The sequence below is a fragment of the Lactuca sativa genome, chromosome 1, assembly GCF_002870075.4.
Source record: "Lactuca sativa cultivar Salinas chromosome 1, Lsat_Salinas_v11, whole genome shotgun sequence".
Classification (NCBI taxonomy): domain Eukaryota; kingdom Viridiplantae; phylum Streptophyta; class Magnoliopsida; order Asterales; family Asteraceae; genus Lactuca; species Lactuca sativa.
In genome coordinates, this window is record NC_056623.2 from 45,337,168 (window position 1) to 45,354,852 (window position 17,685).

Consider the following 17,685-nt stretch of genomic DNA (forward strand, 5'->3'; position numbering starts at 1 on the left):
CCTGCCGAGATTGCGGTACCGGTCTCTAGTACAGACCAAGGAAGATCTCCACTATAAAAGGGCCTCACCTTGTCCCCGAAAAAGTAAGTCTTTCCTTCTCCAGTCATAAACCTCCACACTCTAACCTTCAACATACTAACTTCACATTCGGAGCGTCTTTCCGGGACCTCCTCCCAGAAAACGGCTGACTTGTTTCTTCTTTGTGTGACCTCTCAGGCTTAAGGGCTGACAAGTTCTACTCACGACAAGTGGTTTGGAGCCAGGTCGTATCAAATGGTATTCGTTAGTTAGTTAGGTAAAGGTAGTAATGATTTCTTATGTAGCTGATGGCGGAGAGTAGGTCAAAGAGTTACCTTAGGGTAAGCCTAGGATGAGATTGGTGCAACGGTCAGTAGTAGTGAAAGGGAGTTGGTGAAGCGAAGGCAATCCTTGAGGAAAGTACGCATAGATGTGGAAGATAGTATGGGCCCGTACTACTGAAAGTAGAGGATCTGTACTCAAGTCAAGGAGGGCTAAGATAGAACCAGGGAGCTTGTAGAGTGTCTGAGACCTCTCGAGGTTATGTATGACCCTGACGCTTATGTGTTTTGTTTCTGAATGGTGGTGACACGTCACGGAGTAGGAGGCTCAGTATCGGGGTCAGGATCAGGTTCAGGCTCAGGGGCAGGTTCCGTGCCGGTTGAGGACGGACTACGCGAGCTCATCACGTCTGAGATTACGAGAGGCATCCTTGAGGTGACCCCGCTGATTTTCGGGTCGATCAAGGAAGGGATCATAGAGCTGATGGAGGAGCGTCTCAGGGCGTTCAGGAGTGACATGGCATCAGGCCAGATCGGGACACACACACTCACCTTCAAGGATTCCAGGGGATGTGGTGCACCAGACTTTCATGGGGTGAAGGACCCCATTATGGACAGGAGGTGGATTTCAGAAATGGTGTCTGCTCAGTTGACGAGCTTCTGCCGTGAGGGGGCGAAGGTCCGGTATGTTGCAGGATGTTTGAGGGACCGAGCTCGAGATTGGTGGGAGGCGGTCAGTGATACGTTGGGAGCTTAATCTATTGACGCTATGACCTGGTCAGACTTTGTGACCAAGTTTAGGGTTGAGTTTGCATCGGTTGTTAAGCTTCAGTAGCTGGCCCGAGAGTTTCTGGATATGAGGCAGACGACTGAGACAGTGGTGGAGATTACCGCCATGTTCAGGGATAGGGCCTTACTGACGAGGAGATGAGGAAGACCCGGTACTATGACATATTGAGAGTTGACATCCGAAAACATGTCAGATACTTAGCATGCCCGACTTTGGAGGACATGATTGCTAGGGAGAGAAAGGGAGATTGACATAGAGCACATCTGAAAAAGGAAGGAGGAGGTTGGACAGGTTACTGGGGTTTCGGGGAAGAAAACCAAGGGATCCGACACTAGGTCGAAGAGCCAGCAGAGCCAGAGCCGTTGTGGGAAATGCGATAGGCCACATGAGGGAGTTTGTAGAGCTGGGGGGCTCGGGCTGCTACAAGTGCGGCAAGACTGGGCACTTTAGCAAGGATTGTACAGCCCCTTCCCCTACCATTCGGAAGTCAGTCCTGATTTGCTTTCATTACAATCAGAGGGGCCATAAAAAGGCCAACTGCCCTCGACTTACATCAGGAGCGTCAGTGGCGGCGCCAGCTCTAGAGACCCTGCGGATCACGGATGGCCGGTAGGGCAAGACAGAGGCTCCAATGGTGAGGAGCCGAGCCTTCCAGCCGACCGTCTAGGAGGCGTGTGCCACACTAGACATGTTGACGGGTATTTTTTCTACTCCCTAACTCTTATTACATGCCGTTCATGATATTTATGTGCTATGTTTATGTGTTTTGTTTAGGATCGTTCCATGTGAATGGAATTCCAGTACATGTGTTATTTGAATCGGGGGATACCCGATCATTTGTCTCTCTTGCACTTAGCAAGAGGTTTTCTGAGTCTTCGGGGATGTTGGAGTGTCCTCTAGAGGTCGAGATTGCTGATGATCGATCTGTCCAGGCATCAGAGGTTTTCATAGATTGCGTTTTGAGGATGTATGACGCGCGTTACCTTGTAGATTTGGTTCCCATTCCGTTGCATGGAAACAAGGTTATCATCGGCATGGATTGGCTAAGCCCTAATTGGGCGGTGATCAGCTGTGCGCAACAGTTGGTGCGTGTCAGGACCCCAAGTGGGGGAGAGTCGGTGATTCAGGGCGAGAGACTACAGCGTGGACCAACTATGTGTTCGGAAGCGACGGCTAGGTGTTACCTTCAGCAAGGTTGCGCAGGGTATGTCGCCTACGTTATGGATACCCGGGAGGCGGGTAAGGTGACTGTGAGTGATGTGCTAGTGTTGCGAGAGTACCCAGACATATTTCTAGAGGAGTTTCATGGGATACCTCCGGAGAGACAGGTGGAGTTCACGATCGACCTATAACCAATGCACCATATCGGTTGGCTCCTCCCAAGATGCAGAAGTTGTCTACACAGCTGCAGGAGCTATTAGACAAAGGATTCATGAGGCTGAGCAGTACGCCTTGGGGAACCCCGATCCTATTTGTGAAGAAGAAGGACGGGTCCCATCGGATGTGTATAGAGTATGGGGAACTGAACAAGGCAACAGTGAAGAACCGTTACCCACTCCCGAGGATTGATGATGTCACCCCCCTGAACCAGACGACGGAAATGTTCGGGGGCTCGTGTGACTAACAATTGAATGATCATCACAATGAATATACATGAAACATAACACATTCTTCACCAACATTACATAATAAAACCAATATTGTTCACATCAAGTACATTGTTAAATTACATAAGTTCTAATTGTTCAAAGTACGATAAGTGACGTTACATAAACAAAACCATACACGCTTGCATATTTTCCAGCTTAACGATTACCTAAGAATACAAGTTATTTTGAAAACGGTCAACATATATAATGTTGGTGAGTTCATAAGTATATTTGAGTAAAAGTCTCTGTATCTTTCGTAAACCCAGAAAATCCGATATTTTCTGTAAAATGTTTTGAAAATGATGTGAAAATCAAGTATAAATGCATGTGTGAATTTAATGGATAAAACTTGTAAGAGTGTAGTTTAGATTCGTTGTATTCTGAATAAATGATAATTGTATATGAATAATTTCCCCCAGAAAATCCGATATTTTATGTTTTATTATTACATCTAAGTTCTTGTATCGTTAAATAAGTCGTTTTGCATTAACACAATTAAAGAGTTTATCAACAAAATGTTAATCTTTTAGTATCGAATCCCTATATGAGCTGTTATAACCATACATGATAATGACTAGGTCGCCCGTCTTGGTATTTTCCAAATGTCGGTCTTGCTAAAGATGTTGTCGCCCTAGACTAGCCTAGTCTAGTTGTAGCGTACAGCTAAGGCGCGGGGGGTCACCCCGTATAGATCTATACACAATCTACAGACTACGATTGTACACTCAGTGGTTCCAACCGACAAGTCTCACTAGATTCTTAACCTCTTTTTGTATTATGTTCAATGTTTACGTATTTGTGAGATGTTTTTGTATTCGAAGGGTACTTGAATAAGTTTACGGATTTTAATGATTACATAAGGGTATCATTACGGATTATTAACATAAGAAATTTCCATTCCAAACCCTATTAGTATGTAATTTGGCCACAAAGGCCCAACCACATGCAAAAGGGTAATTTAGGCCTAGTAGACACGTAAATGGGCCACAAAAACCCAATAACATGTAACACAATACTTAGGCCCAAATTAACATGTAAATGGGCCACATGACCCAATAAACATGTCATGAAAAACATTGGGCCCAATGGCCAAGAAATGTGAAAATTGGGCCCAATAAATAGTTTTTGACGTAATTCGTTCGTTATTTTGATTCGGTTGTTTGTTTTAGTTTGAGGCTTAATAGATTGATGATAAAAGGCTTTCATTTTCTAAAAATGACATACTTAGCCAATAATACTCAAATCTCTAATTAAGGTACAAAGTTTTGTAAAAATGACGCTTTAGTCCATAATTTATAAAAGTTTGCAAGTTTGTCCCAAATGTTAGTAAATTTACAGTTTTGACCCAAAATGTTATATTTTTACATTTAAAACCATGTTTCGCAGAAAATTACATTTTCAGCCCCTTCTTGGAAAAAGTTTACATTTTCAGCCCGGTTTTGGAAAACTTTACATTTTTGGTCAAATTTGAAAATAAATGATATTTTCACCTCTAAATTTGGTTTATTTACATTTATGACTCAAAATTTTGCCAAAATAACATTTTTAAACCTGAAAACTTCATTTTTTCGCAAATTGGGCCCAAAGGCCACGAGGCCCAAAATTTGGCCCAATAAGCTTAAATTTGCATTTTTGACCCTTGAAAAGTATGTTTAGCATAAAAATACCTTCTTATACATGTAGGACCTGTTTGGCCCCCTTTAAAACAAAATTTTCACTTTTTACTCTTATTTTTTGTTTTCTTAACAATTTTGACCTTTAACAAGATTTTTGTTGAATTCTTTTTCATCTTAAACATGTGTTCTTCTTTGGCTTGGTAATATGATATATATATATATATATATATATATATATATATATATATATATATATACTGTTGTAATTCTTAGATCTTTGCTACGTAATACTTAAAATTTCGAGATTCACTAAGATATAACACATTTTAGCCAAATAAACTAAGAATTCACACAAAACATGCATATAACACATATATCTACACATTTTACTTGTATTCTCCCTCCAAAAATTATATGAAAACCGAAAACAAGGGGGTATGAACTCACCTGTGCTTTGATGTTTCGGTTTTGAAGAAGAAATGAAGAAGATTTTGGTCCTAGCAACACCTTGAAGTAGATCTCGAACTTAAGAAGATTTCTAGGAGTATGATCACCAAAAACTTTGTTTAAAAGAGTGATCTATAATAAAGATATAGTTATAAAACTTGAGTGTGTAAAGACTTACCAAGAATGATGATCATCTTGTGAAAATCCTCTTGAAACCTAAGCTAAATCTTGAGAATTTTAGAGGAAGAAGATGGATGATCTTAGAGAGAATGGAGAGAATTTGGTGGAGTGTGTGTGTGTGTTTGAGGCTTCGGCCGAGAGGAAGAAGAGTGGGGAGAGAGAGATGAAGTCACTAGGATGGATACATATTGGTCTTTGCATGGTTATATGGTGTATAAAATGGAGGTGGCACTCCAAAGTCAACCCTCCCCCCCGTAATCTCTTCCTTTCCTTTTTTTTATTCACGGGTCAAGATTTTGGGCCAAGAAGAAAGAGTTAGAGTAGCTTGGGCCCATTAACTTTAGTTAGGATATTTGGATCCTAAACATAAATTCTTTTGCCCATTGGGCTCTTGGAAGCATTCACGACCCAATTAGGATAAAAGAATGGACTTATGGCTCACTAATGGTTAATTGGATTAGTTATGGCCCAATAAGGCCGATTAGGGTTAGAATGAATCATTCTAGACCCAAATGGTCCAAAATGATTTAGATTTATGAATTGGGTCCAATTTGGATCCAATTAGGGCTTTTAAGTCCAATGAGGTTGTATTTGGTGCTTATTGGTCCATTAGGCCCAATAAGGAACTCCTAGTCCGATATGGAATTAAACCGGGATTCTTAGGGTTTTTAGACTCATTGATGAACATGAATGGTGAATCTAAATATGAATTGAGTGAGATTTACTTAGAATATAAGTTTTACAATAGTTGAATGGTTACACAGGAAAAGAATTTTCCTAGCTAAAATGCCAGTTGTGACATCATCCCCCCGTTAGAGGGAATTTCGTCCCGAAATTCTTTTAAAAATAGGTTTGCAAAGGAAGGAATAAATGAGGATACTTCTGCTTAATTTGGTCTTCACGTTCCCACGTGAATTTCGGTCCACGTTTTTCACTCAATCGAACGATCGGGATGCGACTTTCCTTAGTATGCTTCACCTCCCTATCCATAATCTCGACTGGTTCTTCGAAGAACAGGAGGTTCTCGTTTATCTAAATCTCTTCTAAAGGGATGACAAGGGTTTCTTCTGATAGAGACTTTTTCAGAGTTGAGACGTGGAACACTAGGTGTACGTTGCTAAGCTCGGCGGGTAGCTACAACTTGTAAGCCACTGGACCAATCCGGGCAAGAATCTCGAATGGTCCAATGTACCGCGGGTTCAATTTTACTCTTTTTCCAAATCGAATCATCCCCTTCCATGGAGAGACCTTTAATAGCACGCGGTCCCCGACTTGAAATTCTAGTGGCTTTCGCTGCTTGTCAGCATAACTCTTCTGTCGATCTCGCGATGCCTGAAGTCGAGCCTTGATCTGGACTATCTTCTCGGTTGTCTCACGAATGATTTCGGACCCTATAAGAGCACTTCCTGGTGATTGTCCTTTTGCTAGTTGAGTGTCGCCCACTTCGGCTCAACATAGGGGCGATCTACATTTACAACCATAAAGGGCCTCGAAGGGACCAACCTTGATGCTTGTATGGTAAGTATTGTTATAAGAGAATTAGATCAGAGGCAAATGGGCATCCCATGATTTTACAAAGTCAATCACAGAATCTCGGAGCATATCCTCGAGTGTCTGGATGGTACGTTCACTCTGACCATCCGTCTATGGGTGATAGGCAGTGCTCATATCTAGTTGTGTTCCCATTACTCTTTGAAAAGATTGCTAGAATCTTGAAGTAAAACCGCTATCTCGATCCGAGATAATAGATATCGGCACTCAAGAAGTCTTACAACCTCCTTAAGATAGATTCGGGTCAGCTTTTCCATCTTGTAGGATTCTTTTATTGGCAGGAAATGACCGGGTTTTGTTAATCTATCGACAATTACCCAGATAGCATCTAATCCGTCTGCTGTCTTTGGCAATTTAGTCACGAAGTCCATAGTAATCCTTTCCCATTTCCACTCAGGTATCACTAGTTGTCATGCTGAAGAAGAATGGAAAATGGATAGTATATGTGAACTATACGGATCTAAATAAGGCTTGTCCTAAGGATCCTTTCCCCTACCACACATAGACTCCATGATAGATGATACAGATGGCCATAAACTATTAATGTTTATGGATGCATCCTCGGGGTTCCAACAAATTCAAATGGAACCATCTGACCAAGAGGATACCACATTCGTTACCCCAACTGTATATACGTCTATACTGTTTTGGCCTTCGGTCTTAAAAATGCAGGTGCAACATACCAAAGGTTAGTCAACCGGATGTTCAATGATAAACTGGGAGACACCATGGAAGTATATATCAATGACATCGTGGTAAAATCAAAGAAAAATGAGGATCACCTCAAGGATCTTGAAGACACCTTCAACATACTAGACGAATATAACATGAAGCTGAACCCTTCCAAGTGCCACTTTGGAATGAAGTCAGGCAAGTTCCTTGGATACATGGTGATTAAAAGAGGAATAGAAGCATGTTTGGAGAAAATAAAACCCATCATCGATTTAAGATTCCCATCCCCGGCAAAGGATATTTAGAGACTAACAGGAAGAGTAACAACACTTAACATGTTCATCTCAAAATCCTCAGAAAGGTGTAGACCTTCCTATGATATCTTGAAGAAGAACAAAAGATTTGAGTGGACTAAAGATCAAGAAGATGCTTTTTAGGAACTTAAAAATTATTTATGTTCTACACCCTTGCTAATGAAACCACTAGATGGGGAACCGCTCCTCATATACATTCCAGTATCCTATAACATTGTAAGTGCAGTTTTAGCCAATGATCTCAATGGGAATCAACATCCCATATACTACGTAATTAAAAGTCTCCTAGATCCTGAGACCAGGTATTTCCATCTTGAAAAAAATAATATTTGAATTAGTAATTGCTTCCACCAAATTAAGACACTATTTTGAAACACACACCATACATGTGAGAAGTATCTACACCATCAAGAGTGTTATGTGAAAACCAGAGATGTCAGGTAGGATGGAAAAGTGGTCCGTGAAGTTAAGCACATCTGACATCAAGTATGAACCAAGATCAACAATAAATTCACAAACACTAGCAGTATTTGTGGCTGATTTCAGTGATGATCTATAACCTGAAGTAGAGTTAGAAAGCAAGGAACTCCAGAAAGAAGAAAGCATGGGAAGATGGACACTCTTCACTGAAGGATCCTCAAAATTTAGAGGAACAGACCTATGTATCGTACTAAAATCATCATAGGGGGGACATCATACCCCAGGCAGTCAGTTGTGAATTCGATGCAACCAACAACAAAGCTGAATACGAAGCATTGATCATGAGATTATAGTTGGCCAAGGATCTTCAGGTATTCGTTGACTCCTTATTGTTAACTAATCATTTTAATGGATCCTATGTAGTAAAAGGTGAAATACTAGCACTATACCTCCAAATCCTCAAAAAGCATGGGAATATGGACACTCTTCATTGAATGATCCTCCAACTTTAGAGGAACAAGCCTATGTATCATACTAAAATCGTCACATGGGGGACATCATACCCTAAGCAGTCAGTTGTGAATTTGATGCAACCAACAACGAAGATGAATACGAAGCATTGATCATGGGATTACAGGTGGCCAAGGATCTTCAGGTATTCGTTGACTCCTTATTATTAACTAATCATTTTAATGGATCCTATGTAGCGAAAGGTGAAATACTAGCACTATACCTCCAAATCCTTAAAAATCTGACATCTAAATTCGAAGCTTTCGGCCTAAGCTAAGTTCCAAGAAAAGAAAATGTTGAGGCAGACGCACTAGCCAACCTAGGATCTTCCATTAGGATCCCACCAGAAATCAGGATCCCTATAACCCATATATTGATCCCAACGATAAAAGATCCCTGCAAAAAATCATATGATCCCAATCACCATGGCCAAACAACCAACGTGGTAATAATTGAGGATCCTAACCCTCAACCACTTCCTCAGGATCCTAACTGCTAGGGTCCCAACATTCAGGATCTTCCACAGCGCTCCAAATCTTGGATCCATCCATTGTGTAACATCTCCAAAATGGCACAATCCAAAGAGAAGAAGAAAGTAAGAGAGTATTCAAGATGAGGGTCTCATGATTTGTGATTATCCAAGGAAGACAATACAACAAATCCATTGCAGGTCTATACCTTCGATGCTTAGAAGATCATGAAGTAGCAGAAGTCCTAAAAGATATACACGAAGGAGATTGCGGCAACCATACTGGGGGCATATCCTTATGATCCAAAGCATTAATGACCGGATACTATAGCCAAAAATGAAAAAGGAAGCTTTTTTGCATCCCCAAAAATTTGATTCTTGCCAAAGACATAGCAATATCCTACATCAACCAGCAAAACTGTTACATACTATCGTTTCCCCTTGGCCATTCATGAAATGGGGAATGTATATAGTTGGCAAGTTACTAAAGGCCCTTGGGGGAAAGGTATTCATGTAAGTGACGATGGATTACTTATCGAAAAGCATAGAGGCCAAAGCCTTAGTTCAAGTATGAGACAATGAAGTGTTATCATTTATCAAACAAAATATCTTAACCATGTGCGTGATCCCTGTTGAGATTATATGTGATAATGGATCCCTGTTCATAAGCAAAAGGACTAGAGACTTTTATATGAGTTGGGGGGTTAAAATGATAATGTCCAATCTTGTTCATCATCAAGCTAATGGTCAAGTTGAATCCAACAATAAGATCATTGTCAACAATCTATAGAAGAGGTTAGATGAGAAGAAATGAAGATGGGCATAAGAACTTCCTCTCACTCTATGGGAAAATAGGACCACTTCAAAGTTAGTCACTGGCCAAACTCCATAGTCTTTGGTGTTTGGAATAGAAGCCATGATCCCTACTGAAGTAGTAATCCCAACAACAAGATATCAATTGCAAGATAAAGAGAACAACGATAAGATCCTAGCCTAGGATCTTGACACTGTCGATGAACTCAGGGATCTTGACAATATCCACCTTGTTTGCTCATCAAAAAAGGATCACTAAGGCATATAACAAGAATATCAAAGTCAGAAGGTTCCAGGTAGGCGACATGGTACTTGGGAAAACATTCCAAAATACCAAGTTGGCACCTAAATGGGAAGGACCATATCTCATTGATTCAAAAGCAGGAAACAGGGCATATTGGCTAGCTACCCTTGAGGGTAACATCTTGCCAAGATCCTGGAATGTCATCCATCTAAAAGCATACTTCATGTAAGTTATATCAATCATTTTCGAATGAACTCAAGGTACACTCTCTCTACCTTCTATTTTCATCTATTTCTTTTTATTCCTTTGAGGACCAATACTAACTTAAGCATCAGAGGGGAATTAGCCGAGCTAATTCCTACCCCAAGTTAACGTTTGCTATGCCCAGGAAGACAAGGATCCTAATGCATAAGGATTCTAGCGTCCAACGATCCTGACACATAGGGATCCTAACATTCGATGATCCTGACATTGTAGGATCTTAGCGTTCAGGGATCCCGATAGATACGTAGTTTTATGATCTTGACGATTGCAATAGCCAATTATCCAAGCAATCATGAACAGAGACTGGTCATCTCTCCTACAATTAAGGGTATTTAATCCCCTCTAAGATTTAAATATTTAATTACCTCTCGAGTTAAGGTTTCTACACCTCGCTTGGACGTTCGAAATCTTACTATGGGATGTGAATAATGGGATCATTTCATGATTTAGTGACTTGGAAACACTATTATTTATGAACATATGCTAAGATCCTAAAGTTTGAACATAAAGTTTATAACACTTACGTGTTATCCTAAGTTAGGATCTTCCTTAGTGATTTCATAAGGTTAATAACACTTACGTGTTATCCTAACTTGGGATTTTACCCAGTAATTTACTAAATGTGTTATCCTAAATTAGGAATTTCCCCACTTACTTCTTAAAACTAATGTGTTATCTTAAGTTGAAATTCTCCTCAAAAGTTTGTTGAACATAATCATGTCTTCAAAAGATAGGATTTTTCCAAGAAACATTTGAGGCTTCTAGCATTATTATGTTATAAACAGGGATCTTCCCCAGTTGCATTTGAAGTTGGGACTATTCCCGATTAATTCTTAAAGAAGATCCTCCTCGATTTGCTAAGTAAAAGCTCAACAAGGATCTTCAACAGTGAAATCCTAAAGCAAGGATTCTTTCATATCATACTAAACAAAGCACAAGTTCATACTTCTTTTAAAGAGTTCTTGTTAGAGTTGAACTTTTCCGGATCCTAATTATGTAAGGATCCTCAAAAATCCTACAATCATATCAAACAAATTAACCATGTAAGCAAAGAAGTATGAAACAACCATACACAAAAGAAGAAGTGGTACATCAATTCCATGAAAAAATTGCCTGGTACACAATTATGTAAAATGTTTTTATCTAACAGTCCTAGACAGTAGTCTGGTCATCATTTCCTGGAGCTTTCTCCTCCTCACTCACTCTCGGCTACTGCCCTTCAGAATCCTAACTGGTATTAGCAGGCTCACCCTTTAATTTGGCTAAGGCTGCTCGCCGCCCAGCCGGATTCCAGGATCCTACGTTGGCCACATCTTCATCTAGCTTGATCTTGGCCTCCCAAACAGCCAAGTCAGCGCTGGCCTTTACCTCGGCGATCACTTCTACCATCTCCTCCTCTTGCTCCTCCTCTTTCTCGGCCTTCTCTTTGATCAAAAGTTCTCCCTATTTCAAGAGATCCTTGTTGGTTTCTTTCCACATTATCTCTTGTTCTTTGAGAACTTGCTCAACCCTCTCATCCCAAATCCTCACATCGGCTGAGATGTGATCAGAGACCCGAAAAAGAAAAGATGTTAGAAACGGTAAAAAGAAAAATGCGAAAGGAAAAACTACACTGACACCTACAGCCTGAGAAAAGGAGACCAAATTACGGGGTATATCCTCTGCTCCGAGGTTTTCTAAGCTTAAGTCCATAACCCCATCAATTTTTCTCTTTTTAGATCCAGAAGTTTTCGCCGTCAGATCTATGGAACTCCTTTTGGGAGGGAAAGAGAATGAAGCCTCCTCCTTCTTCACAACAAGTTGACCACTAGACATGACACTGTCAAGATCAACAAGAGTGAAGTGAGCACCAGAGGTTGTAACCTTGGATCCTGATTGTAATAATAATAAAAGTCATAAGAAATCAGGATCCTTTATGAAAAAGAAGAATTAATCAAGGATCCTCACCTTTCGAAATAAAGATATTGGCAGAAGAACTTTCTTGATGACTAAGCCTGAATGATCTTTCTAATTCAGACAAGGTGAAAAAAACACTCTTGATTATATCCTCAGTATCCTCAGCAGAAGGGACAAGTTCTTCGAATTTGAAAGGCTGTATACTCTATTTATACAAGAATCAAGGAAAGGTAGAAGGGTTATTTGACCCATTCCAACGGCTAAAAATATATCTGTTGAAATTTAAATTACCCTATCCGTTAGAACTTTTTAATTTGCTCTTTGCTTTAAAATTATACTTCCAACTATTTAAAAACTAATGTTTAAATTTCGCAGGTATAATTTGGGGGCAATTGTTACGGGAAGGATCCTTAATTCATATTCGGTATTCTTGATATTTCTGAAGCTTCAAGATCCTTAAACATATCCCAGGATCCTAACTATTATCACTAATATTCCCTAACACTTATAACCGCTAAATTATTCTTTATTTTTAATACATGTGCGGAACTATTCAACACAAGACTTATTCTCAATGGAGAGTCGTCTCAACCAGGAAAAAGACCCGGAATACCAAGTCAAATAACGTTCACATGCTGATTTCGGAGGATCCTGGAATTTTTGGACTTCTTGTAACTTACACTAGACTGTAAATAACACATGTATGTAGCACACTACATACACGGTTAGCCCTAGCATTACACTTGTACTCGTATTTCCTTCATCATCTTTGTAATCTCATATTTAAATCAATAAAACACATAAAGACATGTGATCATTATCACCTCCCAAGGTTTTATGTCGGAGATCCTATAAAAGATCAAAGATTTCCTTGTAACTCAGTTGTCTCATTTTTATCATTATTTTACACTTACATTGCACTAACACCACAACCACTCATACAATTTGGTCAATTTTACAATTGATCAATTTTTGATCAAAACAATATCCATAAGATAGTTTTAGTGTGTTAAAAAATCAGTTAACTAAATTATTATGTATTTACTATTTAGTCACTCGTACGTTGGATATTCTAATTGTAATAACATGTTCCTTTAACACAATAACTTTTCAAAAGTTAATACATCATGAAAGTATAACTATAATAGATTTTCATATTTCTTTAATTTTAGTTATAAAGTAACCATAAACTTTTAGGTTGGATAAAATATCAAAATCAGTTGAAATAAGAAAGATAATTCCTTGGTTTGGGTCGGTTCGGGACAATTTACCAAGAATACCGATCTGAGATCTTAGTTGGTTCTTACAAACAAACAATGGATTATATATGATTAAAATAACAAATTGATATTAACAAAACAATTTAAAAGAATATATATATATATATATATATATATATATATATATATATATATATATATAGAGAGAGAGAGAGAGAGAGAGAGAAAGAGGAACAGTCATTTGAGAACTCAAAGTTTCCCGAGAACCCGAGGACTAAAGGTGGAACGTTATGTAACAACGTAAATTTCAAAACAAATTTTTCATTTTTCATCAACCAAGTTCATGTAAAAATATTCTCAAATATTTCCAACAGTAGTTTTTGAAACATAACATATCCCAAGATCACAAAAATCAAACTCTCTCTCTAGTGTGTACGAGTCACGCCGACGCCTTTCCATGGTCCTCGCTAGTACCTGAAACACATAACACAACAACTGTAAGCATAAATGCTTAGTGAGTTCCCCAAAATACCGCATACAACACATACTCCACTCGAGGCTATAATACGACCCTCCGGTCGATGTGTCTCAGCGGGACCCTCCAGTCCCGTAGCTCTTTGTTCCCTCTGGTCCGGTCATAGCTCGTTGGACCCTCCTGCCCGGTCTGTATCGTTGGACCCTCCGGTCTGGTTTATAACATCATACAACATACATATAACATATAGCACATAATCTCATATATAACAAGTAGGACCCTATGGTCAACATATAATACCACTTTAGGTACGTATAGTGAGAAGACTCACCTCAGGTGTCTCGGTTAGTCTCTGACTCGGTAGAAATATGATCTAGCCTCCGCCTAATCACATAAAGTAAATACTCTCATAAATATAACTATACTCAAACCTTTCTTAACACCCTCAGAAGGGTAAAAGACCATTTTACCCCTCTCTTCGCTTAAAGGCCTCATTGTTGACCAAACCCTAAAAGTCAACAAAAGTCAATGGCAAAACTTTGACCCGACTCGTCGAGTGCACTTGGGCGACTCGGCGAGTCTACACGTGTCCGCTAATTCCTTAGTCCCGGTTGGCACGTCGAGTTCCTCCCCTTGCTCGACGAGTCACTCCTGGCATGAATCACGGGGCCACCCCGACTCAACTCGCCGAGTCTCAAGAACAACTCGGCAAGTTCCGCCTTGAACTCCAGTCCTCTAATCCCACTGAATCACTGAGTTATTTCCCCAACTCGGCAGGTCTACACACTGAGTGATTTACGGGAAAACCCTAACCCTACTCGCCGAGTCTGATCTTTGTACTCGGCGAGTTCATGCCATGCACAAACTTCATAGACCTCCTGAGGTCAGATCTGTTCCTTTAATCCATAGATTTGACCTTCCCAAGCATGATAATCACGTAAAGTTCAGACCTTGACACTCAAATAGCATCTAGATGGTCTTACTTGGTGATTTAGTCCCAAAATAACATCCTAAGTTCATGACTCCCAAAATAACTCCAAAAAGCCCCAAGGGTTAAGGTCTCTGGACCTCTTTGAGTCTAGATCCAAAGAATGAACTCGAGAAGGGACCAATTGCTCCACAAATCCATCCTCTAAAGGGGGTTAGAAAACCCTAACTCTAGGAATCAACACCACATCTGAAGAAGGTCCGAAAAATACCTCAAGATGAAGTCTATGAGCTCTGAAATCACCAAAATCACACTTCCTTCAGCCTCCTCTTGCCTTGGTTTCCTCCTTCTTGAAATTACACCAACAAAATGATCACAAATGGCCTCTCCTTCCTCACAAACGCTCTAGATCTCTTAGGTTTTCTCTCTGGGGTTTGGTAGCCGCAAATGACGGTCCTAAGGGCCTTTAAATAGGTCCCAAACCCAGGAAACTAGGGTTTCATTAAATAGCATGGGCTCGCCAAGTACACTCATGAACTCGCCGAGTCCAGCTGTGAACTCGGATAAGAATCCGCGACCATACTCGGCGAGTTTAAACACCAACTCGCCGAGTCCCCTCTCAACTTCCAAAAATAAACGAATAAAATATTATACCTGGGAATCCGGATGTTACACGTTGGATCAAAAAAATAAAGGGTCGAGATGTAAGGTGGCGGTTTTGTAAATAAGTAGACAAAAAAAAGAAGGAAGGGTGTCTTAATTAATTCATTCAAGGGTATTATAGGAATAAAAGTATAATTAAATCATTTCTTAAATCTGATATCTGATAAAATAAATTTTCGACTCTTTCTCTCTCTCTCTCTCCTCCCCGTTTTCCTCTCTAGCTCAAACCTACGATCCATCCTCCAACGACTCACTTGCGTCGAATTGCCTCTAATCCTTCTTCAAATTCCATGCTTTCGATTCTGAAATTGCTTCTACTCACATGAATATGGTGAAGATAAACAACAAACATGATTTATCGTTGATTTCCAGATCCCAATCGATCAAACTATCATCATTCATCATCAATCTATATGAAATCTGAAATCCCCCAACGATCTAAGTTTCATTGTTGCTGAACTCCTTGATCTCACGTTCTTCATATAAAAAACTCCAGTGAAGATGCTTTGATTTTGAATCGTTTTATCCTCCATCAATCGTTCCCCAAAGTACACTGTAATCGCGGACTTCATCTTGGCCTCCACTATGGATTGAAGACTTGAACGAAGAAGATGATCCCTTGACGATCAAAATTTAGGTATCATTTGTTTCCATTGTTGACTCCTGACCTTTGTTTGACCTTTATGAATTTTTTTGCCTAATCGTTTAGTTGAACCTGTTTAGTCAATATGTTTTTATAAAGAGATAAATCCTTGTATTGATTGTAGGTATAAAAATAGACACATGTATTATTGAAAAATATAGATATTTGTTTGCACTCAACATGTTCGATGAAATGCCTCAATGAGAAATATCACATGTTAACTTCACTTTGACTTCATGAATGATAAACCAATTCCAATTTAGGTTTCTATCCAAGTCAACATCGGAAATGTCGATGAACTTGTTGCCAATAAAGTCATCACACAAGTACTAACTATATCATTCTACCTAAAGTGGCTGAAATTTGAGTTATTGTTTTTTTATAATGTTGTATGACTGGATAAATCTTCATGATATTCATCAAATATGTTAAATGTTAGTGTCTTGATACATTAATCTTGGTTCTTTTACTTAACTTATTAATACATTGTGTCCAGATTAATATTAAGTAAAAAAGAAAGTCATAATAGCTATCTAGATTGATTGAGTTAAAAGAAAAGGATCCTAAATCATTAAAACTTAGTAAAAAAGAGATATCCTGTAAATGTTAGAAATGGTTATGGTTGCAGCATATTGAGGTATTGACACCAATGGAGAAACTCAACTACTATGTTGTCCTAAACCATTTGAGGTAATATGTGATTCCATGAATCCATCGTTTTCTTTGAAAGGGGATTCATGTTATTCATTGTGTACTAATTTGAATTGAATCTTTATATTAAATTCATGTTCTCATTGTTACACAAATTAATAATTTCATTTCCATGAACACCTTGGAAAAACTTCCAGTGGATTTGTTTCTGTTGCCATATATGGAGATCAAGAGAAGCCAGTTCTTATTACATATCTTGATTTAGCTTTAAATCGTAAGTGATTCTGTTTTTCATTCGTTAATCAACAAAATTTGTTGAAAATAAATGAAATATTGCTTATTTGTTTGCATGTTTGAACAGATATGTCATGTTTCCAAGGTCTTTTCTTATGTCCTCAAGCATTTTCTTTACTGTTTCATAATTTCTGCATTTACCATATTAGCCCTCCCGGCCATGAGGTCAGCAATCAAAACTTCATTTTTATTTTTTATTATTCTTTTTTAAATATATAAAAAATTCAATAGTAAAACAATTTGTATTCCTATCTTATTTAATACATCTTTAAGAGCTATTGTAGTTGGGAGCTGCAACAATGTCATATAATGATCCATTGTTATCTGTTGATGACTTAGCTGATTAGGTTGCTGAGGTTCTTGAATATTTTGGGTACTTTTATATTTTTTAGTTTTTCAACTAATAATTTGGATATAAAGAATCTTTACAAACATTCTAATATTAATATTATTTTTTGGACATAAACTAATTATATAGTGCTCTAATAATCACCATCTACTCCTTTAGTATTCTATTTTTGAATTTGTGTTTTGGAATTTAGCAAATCTCATATAGTTATAGAAAAAAATCACATGTAGTTCACATATGGATCACATGTGATTCACATATCAATCATAAGTGAATCACATATGAACTACATGTGATTCACAGGTAAATAACACGTAATTCACATGTA

General features: G+C 38.8%; 1 pseudogene; it reads left to right on the forward strand.

Moving 5' to 3' along the window:
• Nucleotides 1–16,712: 16,712 nt before the first annotated feature.
• Nucleotides 16,713–17,400, forward strand: LOC111882639 (protein NDL1-like; annotated as a pseudogene).
• The last annotated feature ends 285 nt before the right edge of the window (nucleotides 17,401–17,685 follow it).